The 15,041-nt window shown below is 43.6% G+C and overlaps 1 protein-coding gene across 1 annotated transcript in view; it reads left to right on the forward strand.

The window, feature by feature from the left end:
• The window catches only part of LIMCH1 (LIM and calponin homology domains 1), a 356,320-nt gene that overhangs the window by 173,785 nt on the left and 167,494 nt on the right, over nt 1-15,041 (forward strand).

Raw genomic sequence — 15,041 nt, forward strand, 5'->3', positions numbered from 1 at the left:
TGTTTGGAGGCACCACCCTCTAAGGAGATCGCATGGGTTTTTAGAAGACAGCCTCTCATCCCTGTCCTTTAAGTCTATTAATTTAACCAAACGGAGGCAGTGGCTGCTTTTAGAAGGCACTACACAGGTAACATTTCTACTGCCACCCCTAAAAAGCAAGCTCCATGTGGCCACACCTCAGGCATCATAGTCAACAAAGCACCCGTTCAACAGCAGATCCTAATAAGGGACATTCCCAAAAATGTCAGCGTGGGGAGTTCCCATTGTGGCCCAGTGGAGGCAAATCTGACTAGGAACCATGAGGTTGCGGGTTGTTCGATCCCTGGCCTTGCTCAGTGGGTTAAGAATCCAGCGTTGCCGTGAGCTGTGGTGTAGGTTGCAGACGCGGCTCAGATCCCGTGTTGCTGTTGCTATGTTGTAGGCTGGCAGCAACAGCTCCGATTGGACCCCTAGCCTGGGAACCTCCATGTGCCGCTGGTGCAGCCCTAGTAAAGGCAAAAAGACCACACAAAAAAAAGTCAGCGTGGTTCAATTTGTAACATGCAGTAAAATTTCCTAAAATACCCCCCCTTTTCTCTGTCTTTCTGTCTACATACACACACACACCTACAGTTCCAGCTCCCCCACAAATCTCTCCCCACCCCACCCTCCCCACATTGTCCAGCCTCACCCTGTCCTAGCTTTTGCCCCCTCACCTCTTACCCCTTTCTCTGCAGCTACCAACCCTCAGCCTTTTCATGTGCAAATCAACTCCAGCTTGGCTTAGGTCCTTTCTTTTTTTCTTTTCTTTGTCTTCTTCTTTTTCTTTTTTGGGCTTCTCTTTAGGGCCTCACTTGCAGCATATGGAGGTTCCCAGGCTAGGGGGTCTCATCAGAGCTACAGCTTCCAGCCTACACCACAACCACAGCAACGCCAGATCTGAGCCTTGTCTGCGACCTACAGCACAGCTCACAGCAATGCCAGATCCTTAACCCACTGAGCTAGAGCAGGGATCGAACTCACGTCCTCATGGATTCTAGTTGGGGTCATTACCGCTGAGCCACAGTGGCACTCTGGCTTAGGTCCTTTTAATGCCTCCCCAGCGTCGAGATTCTGCTTCCTGGCAACAGAATGGGGAAGACACAGGATTCTCCTTCATAGGCAGCGGGGAGGAGAGGCTTGGAAAACACACTCACCCAGTGTATTTTTGCTGCCACACGCTTCTCCTTGTGGTGGCTACACGGCTCAACCGGGGGGTCTCTGGAGGTGGTCTTGCTCTCCTTTGGGGGCCCAGTGGAAAGTGGCGTTGGCCTGTGTTCTATGCGAAGGAGGTCCATTGCGCTGAGAGAAGTGAATAGACCTGGTGAAGAGTCTCGGCCAAAGTTGAATTTGATGACACACGTTCCTTTGTCCTCCTCCCTGGCACAGTGAGGGACCCTTGGGGTTGTGTTTCCACACCACACACAGGAGGAGTGCTCAGTTTGCTGCCCTCGAGTTTGGTGCCAAAACCACGCCGAAGCAGGGATGGTGGTTAGCCTTTCAGTGGGTTTCAACATAAAAGAACACAGACCAGGGAAGACAGCAACAAAAACCACGAGGTCTGTGGAACACTCAATCCCGCGTTGAGTTGAATAGCAGGCTTTGAAGCTAGCAGGGGGCTTAGTTTGTGCAGAGTATCCCAAGCCAGAATGGCTCGGGTGCTGCCAGGTGTCACAGCCTCCACAGGTGGCTTCTATAAGTGCAGATGGTCTCGGGTCCCTTCCCAGGTCGGGTGACCTTACATAGCTGCCCACTGCATATAGGAATAAAGTCCTTACACCCCAGAAAGGTGTTTAAGGCTTTTCCCCAAGCAAAGGGAACATTCTAGGTGGATCTCCCACCACATATATCCCTCTTAGGAACTGGGACAGTAGTTAATGTACAACCAACACCAAAAGACTTGGCAATTGTGAATACAAAAATTGAAGTGTGTCAATGGTGAGAGCCATTCTCCATGGTGAGTTGGACCAGGATAAAGGGAACACTGGGATAGTCTGGCTTTTTGTTGTCTACTGAGTGCTCGATCAGACCAGTAAGTTAGTCCCTTTGTCCATTTTAAAATATATTTTTATTAGAGTATAGTTGATTTATAGTGTTTAGTCAATTTCTGCTGTACAGCATAGTGACCCAGTCATACACACATATGTGTGTGTATGTTTATACATATATATCTTCTTTTTCTTATATTATCTTCCATCATGTTTTATCCCAAGAGATTGAATATAGTTCCCTGCACTGCACAGTAGGACCTCCCTGCTTATCTGCCCTCAATGTAATAGTTTGCATCTACCAACGCCAAACTCCCTGTCCCTCCCGCTTCCTTCCCCCTCCTCTGGCAACCACAAGTCTGCTTTCTATGACCAAGATCTGTTTCAGTTTTGCAGATAGGATCATTTGTGCCATATTTTAGATTCCTCATCTCCAAAATATACCAACAGCTCATACATCTCAACAGCAAAAAACCAAACAACATAATCAAAAACGAGCAGAAGACCTAAATAGACATTTCTCCAAAGAAGACATATGGATGGCCAGTAGGCACATGAAAAAATGCTCAACATCACTAATTATTAGAGAAATGCAAATCAGAATCTTTGTCTTTTTTTTTTTTTTTTTTTGAGTACTTGGGGAGACTCTGTAAGAGTTTTTTTTTTGTCCTTTCCACTTGTTCTGTGTTTGGTATTTGTTTTCTGATTTTCTTATTTGGTGAGTGTATTAGTTATCCATTGCTGTGTAACAAATTTACCCCAAAACTTAGTGGCTTAAAAAACATTTACTATTCCAGAGTTCCTATGGCTCAAGAATCTGGGCTTGGCTTAGTTGAGTTCTTATTTCAGGATCTCTCATAAGGCTACCATCCAGGTATTGGCTGGCGTCATTTTCAGGCTTGACTAGGAAGGGATCTGATTCTAAGCTCCCTCAGGTGGATGTGGACAACGGTTTTTTGCAGGACATTGGCCATGGCCACCCTCAGTTCTTTGGCGTGTGGGCCTGTCCACGTAGAACAGCTCACAATGTGGCAGCTCGCTGGATGAGAGTGAACAGGCAAGAAGAGCCAGCAAGAGAAAGGGGGGAGAGGGAACGGGCTGGACATCACAGTTCTTTATAACCTAATCTCAGAAGTGGCATTTCCTGCCTTCTGCCATATTCTGTCAATCAAAAGCAAGTTACTAGGGCTGGCTTACCCTCAAGGGAGGAGATTACACAAGGACCTTCTAGAGGAAGGGATCACTGGAAGATGGTTAGAAGCTATCACCATGAATGAAGAGATCATCATAATACGAAGGAATCAGGGCATAGATTTCTTCTTCTCCTAAAAATGTGTCACTTAGAGTTCTTCAAAGATAAGACAAATTTTCCTTGGACCACCTCCCTTGCGTGACGTCTGAGGTCTGTTTCCACTTTTTTTCTGCACACAGACACTTAAGAGATGGTATGCTCTCTCTTGCCTTCCAAGTGAAAATCCACTATGACTCAAGTCATACTTCCTGCCTTTCAGGGAACCCCTTTCTAGGAAACAGGTGTACAAATGAGGTCTAATAAAAGTGTACTGTGCCATGTTAATGAAATATAATATATACCATGAGCGAAGACCTTGGAGTTGGGGAAGGACCTGCTGGCTTCCTGGGATGGAATGAGAAAAGCTCTGAGCCACAGGAACCTGGGTCTTGTCTGGAGGGGCTCTTATGTGTATGTGGCTACAGCTGGAACCCAGCGTTCCTGAGAGAAATCCATGCTGCGAAAGTGGAGCGGGAAGTGTAGGTTGAGACCAGAAATGCCATCTGGAGGTGTTTGGATTCATTTTATAGGCAGTAAGAGCCACCACAAACAAAGGAATCTTATGTTCTAGATAACTCTGGTGGCCTGAGGAAAGGAAATTATGGAAAGAGACCAGCAGCAAAAGTCAGTCAGGAGACAAGTGGTCCAAATGCGAGATAATGTCTATTACTAAACCTTAGCAGATGCAGTGAGAGTGGAGAGGAGGAGAGAAGATTTATGGTTCTTTGTTTTTCACTGAAAGTAATACGCCATCAATTATAAGACACACCATGTTTTAAAGTATAATTAAGTTTTTAAAAGCCATCGGTTAAATTATGACTCAGTGTTAAAATACCAGCAATGGAAAGATGCATCTTTATTTTAGTGGTAAAAAAAAATGTACCTCTTGGAATTGATGAAATGTGATAAATAATCTTAGGAAAATGACATCTACATTTTGGATTTGAGCAACTTGGCAAATAGCGATGCCACTAATAGGAATCATGGGAGCAGGGGATGAGAGATGGATTCCAAGAAAAAAGATGAACTCTCCTCTGGATGTATGGCGTTGGCTACCTTTAAGAGATATTCAAGATATTCGTGTGCAGATGTCTGGCAGACAATTGGGAAATGTTGGTTTGGAACACATGGAAAAAGTTATGAAAAATTGGACGAGGTTAATGAATTGCTTATTTTAAAGTTACATCCTTAGACTTAAGTATATATGAAGACAAATTATTTCTTTTTTTATAAATACAAACTTTGAAGATTTTCCCCCTACATGTCATAGTCTGATCCTTGGAGTGTTTGACTTTCTTTGGTGGAGACTGGGGGAGGGGGACAGGGGGAGGGGGGAGGGAATAATGAAAGGAGTTCAAGACCACAGGAGGAGACAATAGCAGTTGTACTTAGATGCGAAAATCAGGACAGATAGTGACTTAGATCTTCATATAATTGACAATGTATTGAGGTTAATATCCAACCAATCTCATACCCTTTAGCCTCTCTTATACCCCTTGAATCTTCACTCTTTGTCCTGGGTAGGCATTTTCATTTGCAGGGGCTGCCATGGCAAAGTATCACAGATTGGGTGCCTGAAAGGACAAGAGATTAATTTTCCTACAATTCTGGAGGCTGGAAGTCTGGGGTCAAGGTCAAGGTGGGGGCAGCGCTGGTTTCCTCTGAGGTCTCGCTGCTTGGCTGGCAGGTGGCCATCTTCTCCCTGAATCTTCACATGGTCCTCCCTCTGTGTGTTTGTAGCCTGATCTCCTTTTCTTACAAGGACACCAATCATACTGGATTCGGAGCCCCTCTAAAGGACCCCATTTAACATCATCGCTTTTTGAAAGGCCCTGTCTCCAAATACAGTCTCATATCTGCGTTACCTGAGGTTCTGACTTCAACATATGGGTTGGGAAGCTGGTGGATGGGGGGAGGCACGATTCGGCTCTAACAGTGGGTACGCCAGCCAAGTCCTTCAGCTCTTATTCACATGCCTAGACTTGCTAGCTGAACTCTAATATCCTCTTTATGCACCACACATTATTTTTCCAAGCGTGTTTCCATAATTATTTTATGTCTCTGCAGAGGTGGAAGGTTATATATAGCAGTGCTGTAAAACTTTATTTTCTGGGTCCCCCCCGCTTTCCTGTCCCTGGGGGGGAAAAAAAATTCTTTGAAGAAAGAAAGCACTTGTTCTCCCTTATCTTTCATTGAACAGCATTTAGCGGAGTTTGTGACATTACATCGGTTCCTCACATTTTTCCCGAAGAACAGACCTTCAGTGAGGAATTCGGAAGAAAAAATAATAATAGCAGGAAACACATATTTCAGCCGAAGTTTTACTTATTTTTTTTTTCATGGTCATAGCTTACCTAAAGAAGGAATTTCTATAGAACTAATTTTAGCATGTACTCCAAACCCAGGTTTGTAGGGATTGTGTGGTTTGACCATAGGAAAAAAAAACCTTCACCAAATATCTGAAAGTGTTGTATGACAGAGTGAGATCATGCTAAGTTGAAACAACTTCGCTTAAAATGTGCCATCATCTGAGATTATTTTGTAGGAAGTTTGTCTTGGCAAGCCCTTCAAACTAACTTGCTAGACACCCCTTCTGTAATTAGCCAGCTTCCTGCTGGAATCCTAGGTCTATGCTCCTCTCGAAGTGGATGCAAACGTTAATTTCCCCGTCTGTCATTCTCTCCACAAGATAAAGTACTGTCATTCTGAGTGCGTAGCTTGGGATCTAATTTATCTTTTCTAAAATTTACTTTATTCGGTTTTGATTGGATTGAAATATTTTCCCTATGTATAAAAAAAGAATGATTGATAAAATGTTATAGGAATAGTTATTTGAGTGGCCTTCATCCCTACACCACAACCCCAGGCTAATCATGAGAAAACTATCAGACAAACCCAAACTGAGGTACAGAGTACTGGACCAGTAATTCTCAGAGCTGTCAGAGTCATCAGAAAGAAGGAAAGTCTGAGAAACAAGGAAAGTCCAGAAGAAGCTTAAGAGAAACGATGATTATAATATGGAATCCTGGGTGGATCTTGGAGTGGAAAAAGTACATCAGGGGAGAACTAATGAAACCTAAATAGAACATGAAGCATACTAATGTTTATTCATTAGCTGTGATAAATGGTACTCTCCACTGGTTAGTAATATAAAATACAGAGTATGAGCGATACTGGAATTCTCTGGACTATCTTTGCCATTTTCTGTAAATCTAAAAACTCTTTCAAAATAAAACATTTAACTTAAAAACTAGAGTGATTGAAGATTAACATAAAGTAGAACATAAGGCAAGGATACTGCAAAATAGGCAAGGGAATACAGAAGTTACTAATAAATATTAACTGTCAGCCCACCATTGGATGTATGGGTGTCCATAAATGGCAGGATACCAGTGCATCAGTGGGCATATCAATCTAATAAACTTTTACAAATGATGAATTGGTTGTAAACACTGTGCTTTATAGCGTTTGAAAATTCCAAACCGTAAATCCACACATGAGGTTTCTGCTCACATATTTCATGATCCCCCGTTTCTAGAATCTGCACAAAGAAATATTTCATGTCCTTTAGGGAGGTTTAATAAAAAACAACAGGTGGGAAATGGGTTTTGCAGTAGCAAGAACGGCCATAACCATAAATATTAGTACCTCAGGATTCTACCAGCACAGGATTGTAAACACATTCATCACCCACCAGTACAGAAATTCCATCCTCAGATGTCATCTCAATTTCAGGCACAAAGATTAAATGCTTCCATTTAAATTCAAAACCCTGACTGGCTATGATGATCCTTTATTTTCATGGGGAACCATGGAGTGAGTTCACCAGTTTCCTCATCTATAAAATGGGGTTGATACATCTCATGTGGGATTAAGTGAGATGATATGTTTAAAATGCCTCATAGGGGAGTTCCCGTTGTGCCTGGTGGTAACAAACCTGACTAGCATCCATGAAGTTTCGGGTTCGATCCCTGGCCTCGATCAGTGGGTTAAGGATCTGGAATTGCCGTGAGCTGTGGTGTAGGTTGCAGATGCGGCTCGGATCTGACATTGCTGTGGCTGTGCTGTAGGCTGACAGCTGAAGCTCTGATTTGACCCCTAGCCTGGGAACCTCCATATGGCTGTAGGTGCGGCCGTAAAAAAAAAAAATTTGCCTGATAGGGTGGATGGTACATACTCTGCTTTCAACAAATTGTTGCTGTGCTTCTTATTTATCATATTCATGATTATCCTGATGGCCTTACAATCCCAGAACTCGGAGCTCTTTAGGGATTTATTTCTGAAACGCCGTTGTTTTACAAACGAGGAAACTGAGACTCAGAGGACAGTGACTTGCCTGAGGTCCCGAGGCTTCTTTCTTCCAGAGCTGGGACTTGAACGCTTCTCCCTCCGGTCCCGCTGTGTCCTATGCCAGTTCCGGGTTTCCTGATAGCCTTGGATGCCAACTCCATAGCAGCAGCTGTCTCCAGTTTCTCGTGCAGCGTCGCCCTGGACAGCTGAACCTCCTGGGCCTTCTGTCCCCCTTCCTCAGTGGGGACAGACTGCCCAGCCTCCCTCCCTAATAGGTGTGGCAATCACGCTGTCTTCCAGTTAGTTCTCTTTCACTGCATCAGCATTTCGGCTGCTGCAGCCTGCTCAGGGCAGAGCTGGGTGTGCTGTGCTGAGGGCTGTTTCTGGAAAGGGGCTATGAGGGCTCTTGGGCTGTGTCGGGGCTGACTGGTGGGGCCCTGCGGGAGAGATGCCCCACCCCTGCAAGTGTGGGGATGCTGGAGTTTTATGTGGAATATGAGGCCATGGAGGGGTAAGTAAAATCCATTATGAAAAAAATGCGTGATGACGGGTATCTGAGAGTGAAGGAAGGAAGCTATTTAGATTTTATCACTTGGGGGTTTTTTAAAGTTTCTTTTTACACACTTATGGTATAGCTAAAATGATACCAGAATGACTTTCCTATGGAGGTTACCTTGTCCCCTGATATTTTTACCACCTGTTGCTTTTAATTAAGCTTTTTTTTTTTTTTTGGTCTTTTTGTCTTTTCTAGGGCCGCACCCATGACATATGGAGGTTCCCAGGCTAGAGGTCTAATTGAAGCTACAGCTGCCAGTCTACACATCCAAGACGCGTCTGCGACCTACACCACAGTGCACAGCAACGCTGGATCCTTAACCCACTAACCGAGACCAGGGATTGAACCCGCAACATCGTGGTTCCTAGTCGGATTCGTTAACCACTGAGCCAGGACGGGAACTCCTAATTAAGCCCTTTTTTTAATGCTCTAAGGAAAGCCTTGTTTTTTTCTTTGGGGCTGTGTCATGGAAGACACACTAGTCAAAAGAACGAGGATTTGTCTTTATTTGTGAATTAGAAGCAGCTCTGCTCCATCTTCAAGGTTTATTCCTCGACAGCACGTGGTGTTCTGGAGAAAATGTGCCAACCGACCTGTGTTGTTTCACCTGAGGCCCCCCCCCCCCCATTCTGCTCCTTTCCACACCCCCCCTCTGCTTTCTAAAAATCTCCATTTCTTAAAATGAGGAGGAAAAGAGTCGAGGAGAAAATTGAGGGGCGGGGGCAGCGAGTCTGGGGTCAAGGGCTGTGCGACCCAGGCTCGCCCACTCTGCTCCCTTCAAAGTCAATATTTACTGCAGGCTAGGGAAGGAATAGAAGTTATTTCTGGAGCACTCTTTAATAAAACCCTGTCAGAACTGTCCGATTGCTAAACGCTTCATGGCACCGGGCATCTAGGGGAAGGAAATTTGCCTTGGTCGAATTTATGAGGCTGGGTCGCAAGCGAAGCTGCAACAGAGCCTGGCGAATCCCCATGGCAAAATGATTCATCTCCGTGGAGTCGGAAAATCTATTTTTATCACCTTTATTCAGCCAACTCCTCATTTTTATTCCCTCACAGTACGACTGCTATTTCCTTCACGGTGCTGAATAGACCAAAAGTCTCGGGAGTCTGAGGCTTCTCTTCGGGTTGGTCCCAGCGGGGCTGATTCAGCGCCTCTGGGAGAAGGGGATCGTTTGGCCCTGCAGGGGTGGGTGCTGAGCAAGGTGAAGGTCACATAACACAGAGGCTGCACCTTTTCCTTCAGGAATGCCGCTGGGGTGGGGTGAGGAGGGGAGAGGGGGCCACGTGCCACTCCCCTCCCCTGCCTTTTGTGTCACGTGTACAGAGGGCGACTAGGTGACCCCTACTCTTCTCTCCTAGAAGCACTTTCCAAGGGTGGGAAGAAGGGGCAAGAATCCAACACCCTCAGTGGGGCTTACCTTTTTCTTTTTTAAAAAATACATTTTACTGACATATAGTTGACTTAGAACGTTGTGTTTCAGGGGTACAGCAAAGCACATCACTTCTACACGAACATATATCCGTTGCTTTTCAGCTTCTGGACTGTTAACCAAGCCTTGGAAAAGTTGCCAATACACTCCATTTCCTAGTAGGGCAGAAATACCATTTTATTCATTTCCCTATGTCCGATTAGATCACTCCCTCTGCCACTCCAGGCTGCTGCACGGTCCCACTGACTCTTGCTAGACTTCCATGTAATGCTGGAAGATGGGTGATTGTTTTCAAGAAGAAAGTTTAGAAGACAGAAGAACAGGATTATATGAATGTGTATGACTGGGTCATAAATTGTGCAGAAATTGGCACAACATGGAAAATCAACTATACTTTAAGAAGAAGAAGAAGAAGAAGAAGAAGAAGAAGAAAAGACAGAGATAAGGAAAAAGAGCCAATGCTTACTCAATTTCCTCTTCTAGAAGATTCTGCACCAGCAGCTTCTTACTGTTTGGGAGATACGGCAAATAAGAACCAGGAAAGCAAAGGAATCTTGACTATTTATGAATAGTGTTCATGGCTGTCAAGGGTATTTTTTTGGCATCTGGCACATAGTAGGCATTCAATACATATTTTACTGACTAAATGGCCAGGAAACCATTCCTCATAGCCCTCAGTTATATGAATGTTCCCAAGCTTGGGGTCAAATCAGAGCTGCAGCCACTGGCCTACACCACAGCAACACCAGATCCTTAACCTACGAGTGATGCCAGGGATCGAACCCACATCTTCTTGGATACCATTCGGGTTTGTTTCCACTGAGCCACAGTGGAAAATCCCTCAGCCTTCTTAATAGCTGTCCTTCAGGAAGCAATGAAGTGTGTTCAGTAGGAGCTGGCATTCCGGAGTCCCACGGCCTAAATTCAATTCCTGGACTTGCCACTTCTTAGCTGTGTGCTTCTTGGGTGGTTGTTCTATCATTCGAGGCCTTTGTTTCCTTGTCTATAAAATGGGAATAGTATGCTAACTCCCTGATATGGTTTTCATGAGGAGTAAATTAGTTAATATGGGTAAAGGGCCTAGAAATTTCCCTAGAATGTGGTTCAAGATATGAAGAGAGGAAAAAGCATGAAGAGGTAGTGGAGGAAGATTGGTTATTGTAATGAATTTGGGAGCTTTTGAGATTTCGACCCTACCTTTTTGGCTCCTTCCCTTAACCCATGATTCCAGTGATTTGCAAACCTTCGTTTGTTCAGTAGAGAAAACATTTTGAGAATAAAAGACTAAAATGGAATTTAGAGGAAAAAAAGATTATTTCCCATCTCTCAACAAATAATTATGGAACTCCTACTCTGTGCCAGGCACTCAACGAAATATCGGGTATTGAATATTGAACCTAACAGTGGCAGTCTTTGCCTTAGTGGATGCTGCAAACTGGACTCTGTTGGGCATGATGAATTTATTGACTCAGTGAACCCAGCTGCTGTGTTTCTTTTTCTCTATTAAAATAGTATGTTGAGTAGACGTAAAAGAATGATGCTTTCCACTTAGCTCTGAGCAGTGAGTGGGGGTTAGGAAATAGAGAGTTGTGTGTGTATGGAGGGGCTCACAGAGCCCAACTCTATGGTCACTTAAAGGTAGTGAGAGATATATGGCATGGACGTTGGATTGAAATTGGAGGGAGAGCCAAAGCAGAGATGTGCCTAATCAGCCTCTGAAACATAGAGGATCACAGGTAAGCAGTAAAAGAATGAGAGAGCCAGAGCAGGTACGATGATGGGAAGTAGGAGTCACAAGCGCTGAAGACCCAGCTTTGAGAGTGTAGAGTGAAGACAGCTGGATTTTGTCAAGGTCATCTTCTCTTTTCAGCCTCTGGAACTGCCATGGCAGGTGGGCTTCTGTGAGGTCTTTCTTAGAACCGGGAACTTCCCCTCTCTTGGAAACACAAGGATGTGTGTGAACAACTGGTCTCTATATGGTTTTGCTGGTCTGGTAGAATGTTGATATTTTAATTTGGTGAATCCCCCTTTTTTTTTTTTTTTTTTTTTTTTTTACTTCGGAGGAAGACAGTGATCTGAAATCTGCCCCATACACTATTCACTCCCCTTGGCCCTATCTGTTTTTGAGGGGCAGTGTTAACCTTAGATGCCTTAGAGCCCAGACTAAGTCAGTCATCAGTGTGAACTATGGAATGGGATAATTAGTAACTTTTCCCTCTACTTTCATCCATGTGGCGGGGTTCATTCCTGGGGTCTCTGTTTTCTGGAAGCAGTCATTTCTTCCACAACAGCCGCCTGTGAAGAAACCGAGCTTACGAAATGACTGGAGCATGTTTCACATGGCTGAATTCAGATCCTTCTGTTTGATTCCCATGTAAGCTTTGGCAGTGATTTATACAAGCCTTTCTGTGGGTGGTGCCAGAGTATGACTTTGGTAAACAGCCCCCTGGCTGTTGTTGGCTGGGTCCCTGAAAATACCATAAAGGATACAACTTGAAAACTCCCTGAGGTTTCCCTATGCTTCCTGGAGCTGCCCCAGCCATACTGTGGTGTGAGCGGCGGTTGGGAACTGGTCTGTGTTTGCTGGCTTCTACTTGGCTGCTCTGTGATGGAGTGAAGTTCTGACTGAGTTTCCTCTCCTCTAATTACACATCCTGGGATTATCATTCTAGCCCTAAATCTGCTGGAAAGAATCTCATTTCATCGTCCTCATTTCTATTTAAATTGTTCATTTCCAGCACAACTAACCAAGCTTGAAGTTCTCGATTTATTGATTTTATTCCAGTTGCTGCTGCTGCTACTACATTTTGCTTTTAGGAATAGAACGAGTTTAGTAAATTCTTGGATGCAAGTGAATATGGATATGTATGGATATATATATATATATATTCTATAGGTATAAATATATGTGTATATATATATATATATTTTTTTTTTTCCTGAGAAGGTTCTAATGGTAGGAGGTTTCTGCTCTCAAACTATTCAACCATGGTAGTTGGTTAAAACATTTAAATACGTGCATTAAGCAGTAAACATTTGTATGAAAAAAAGTCCTAAGAGAAAAGTAGATTTAAGTAGACCTGTTTAAAAAAAAAAAAAAAAGACACAGACAGAAAGAAAAAAGGAAAAAAGAGGCCTTCCCACTGTAACACAGTGGGTTAAGGATCTGGCTTGTCTCTGTGGTGTTGCCAGTTCAATCCCTGGCCCAGTACAGTGGGTTAAGGATCCAGCATTGCTGCAACTGTGGCGTGGGTCATGGCTCTGGCTCAGATTCTATCTCTGGCCTGGGAACTTCCATGTTCCACGGGTATGCTAAAAAAAAGAAAAAAGAAAAGAAAGAAAAGTCTGATTGACTAGCAACTAAGCATCCCTTTGTTTCCCTATTTTCTCTCTCTGTGTGTGTGTGTGTGTGTCTCTCTCTCTCTCTTTTTTTTTTTTTTTGGCCCTTAAATCTCCCATATTACCTATTTCCTGACATTGACCTATTTTCCCTGTTGTTTCATTGCCATAGAACAAGATATTTATACTGTTTACTGACGCCTTGGTATTTCAGCTGCATCCAGAAATCCATCCCATCCAAGAACAATAGAATATAGCAGTTTACCTTCTGTTATACTGTGAACAAACCTGATGTCAAGATTCTCTTAAAGTAGATGAGAATCTTTCATCCATGCAGGTATTAACAGTAAGAGAAACTTTCTAGAGTGTATTTATATGAATGAGCTTCAACACATTGAAAATAATGACTAAATAAATTATAAAATATTCCTCACACTATTGCTAAAGAATTAGTATGTTTTGATGATGGCAAAACCGAATACTGTACGTAATGGTCAAAGGATCAGTTGACTTTTAAGAAATAATTAACTGGCCTGTCTTTTGGTCAATAACCTGCTGGTTCAAAGAAAGCTAATTCAAAAAGTTTGTGATCTGTGAGGGAGAGGGCAAGACATGGAACTGTGTCTAAGAGATTCAGGGATTCTTTCTAATTCAGCATGTCCTTCCCCAATGAGGGATGTTTGCCTCTCAAACAAAGGGGTGTCCTTCAAGGCACCGAATGTCTAACTCAGCTAAAGATAATGAGTTTTTACTATAAATATACATTTCATGTACTTTAATAGAAATATGTTAACCTATGTTTATAGGTTTAACTATAAAACAAAATAACATGAAATCAGTTTGAGTGTGGTATTAGGGACCTCTTTGCATTACTGCATAGGTAGTATTTTTGCCTCTACAAGAACTCATATTTAAGAAGGTTGGATTTTTCAGGAAGTTTACTCAAGTAAGACAACAGGCTAGGTTTAATATCTATTCCTCAATTGAAAATTTCTTCCTTTTCTTTGCGCCTCGGGATCAAGGCTTGCATACTCTCCCGTGGATTGGAATGTGTTCTTGTGGTCCTCCTTTGTCCTGTGTGAGCACAATTAATTGGATGTTATGTCAAGGAGCTCTGTCCCAATTATCTTCTCCTCTCCAGGTCTCAGGTCTCCTGGCAGACCCCTGAACCCCAGAGCAGTGTTTCAAGCCAGGGTCCTGACGTCTTGGTCAGGTTTCTGATAAAAACGAAGGTGTGTCTGTGTCATAGTTTCACAGAGAGCATGCAGTGCATATTTATTTTGTGATGGGTTTTTATCACTTGGTAGAAAGATGTTCCTGTATCTTAGGTGAATGTTCACTCCATCATTTCACAGAACCTAGTTGTTGTTTTTCTTTTGTGCAGGGGACAGATTTAGGGGGCGTGTCGACAGAACTGCCGTGGAAATATTCTTTCTCTGGATATTTACTTCTGCATTTTTATCTGAAATGCCCTCTTTTCACCCACGGACACACTTTTCCGCCACAAGCAACACGATGAACTCTTGGTGCTGCCCTTCTGACTCCCCATCATCAACCCTCCGGCCTCTTCAGCTCCAAACCTGTGATTATGCTGGATGCTTTCTGTTAGTCTTTGGCTTGCAGTGGACCAGCTGAAAGATAAACAGCTATTACATAAATCTACGACCCTTTTGAGAACAAATAGAGCTGTTGAAAGGGTTTAAGAACATGGCGACTCCTTGTGAGATTGTCAACATTCTTGAACCCTTTGACTGAATGTGAATTTTCTTCTCTCTGTGTGTGTATATACTGAGCGTTTTAAAAAGGAACCTCAGTAGCAAGATATTTGAAGGCTTTTGTGATCTTAACCTTGCAGTGTTTTTCTTGGCAGGACTTGAAGAAAACTTAGCTGTCATCTGCTTTCTGCTCCTGATGAGGGGAGTGTCAGCACTGAGAGTCCCTGAGGGTGGCAGGGTGAAGCCCCCAAGGCGAGAGGAACTCAGGAGCTGCTAGGTGCCCGGGGCTCATCTGGTTATTACACTGCATTCACCTTGCTCCCCAAGGAAAGGTCTTTCTTTTCTTTTTACATTTTCTCATGTGTCTCCATGGCTGTGGGGCTAAAAGTTGGCGCCTACCCTGGACCACAC

The sequence above is a fragment of the Phacochoerus africanus genome, chromosome 10 (assembly GCF_016906955.1).
Source record: "Phacochoerus africanus isolate WHEZ1 chromosome 10, ROS_Pafr_v1, whole genome shotgun sequence".
Taxonomy (NCBI): Eukaryota; Metazoa; Chordata; class Mammalia; order Artiodactyla; family Suidae; genus Phacochoerus; species Phacochoerus africanus.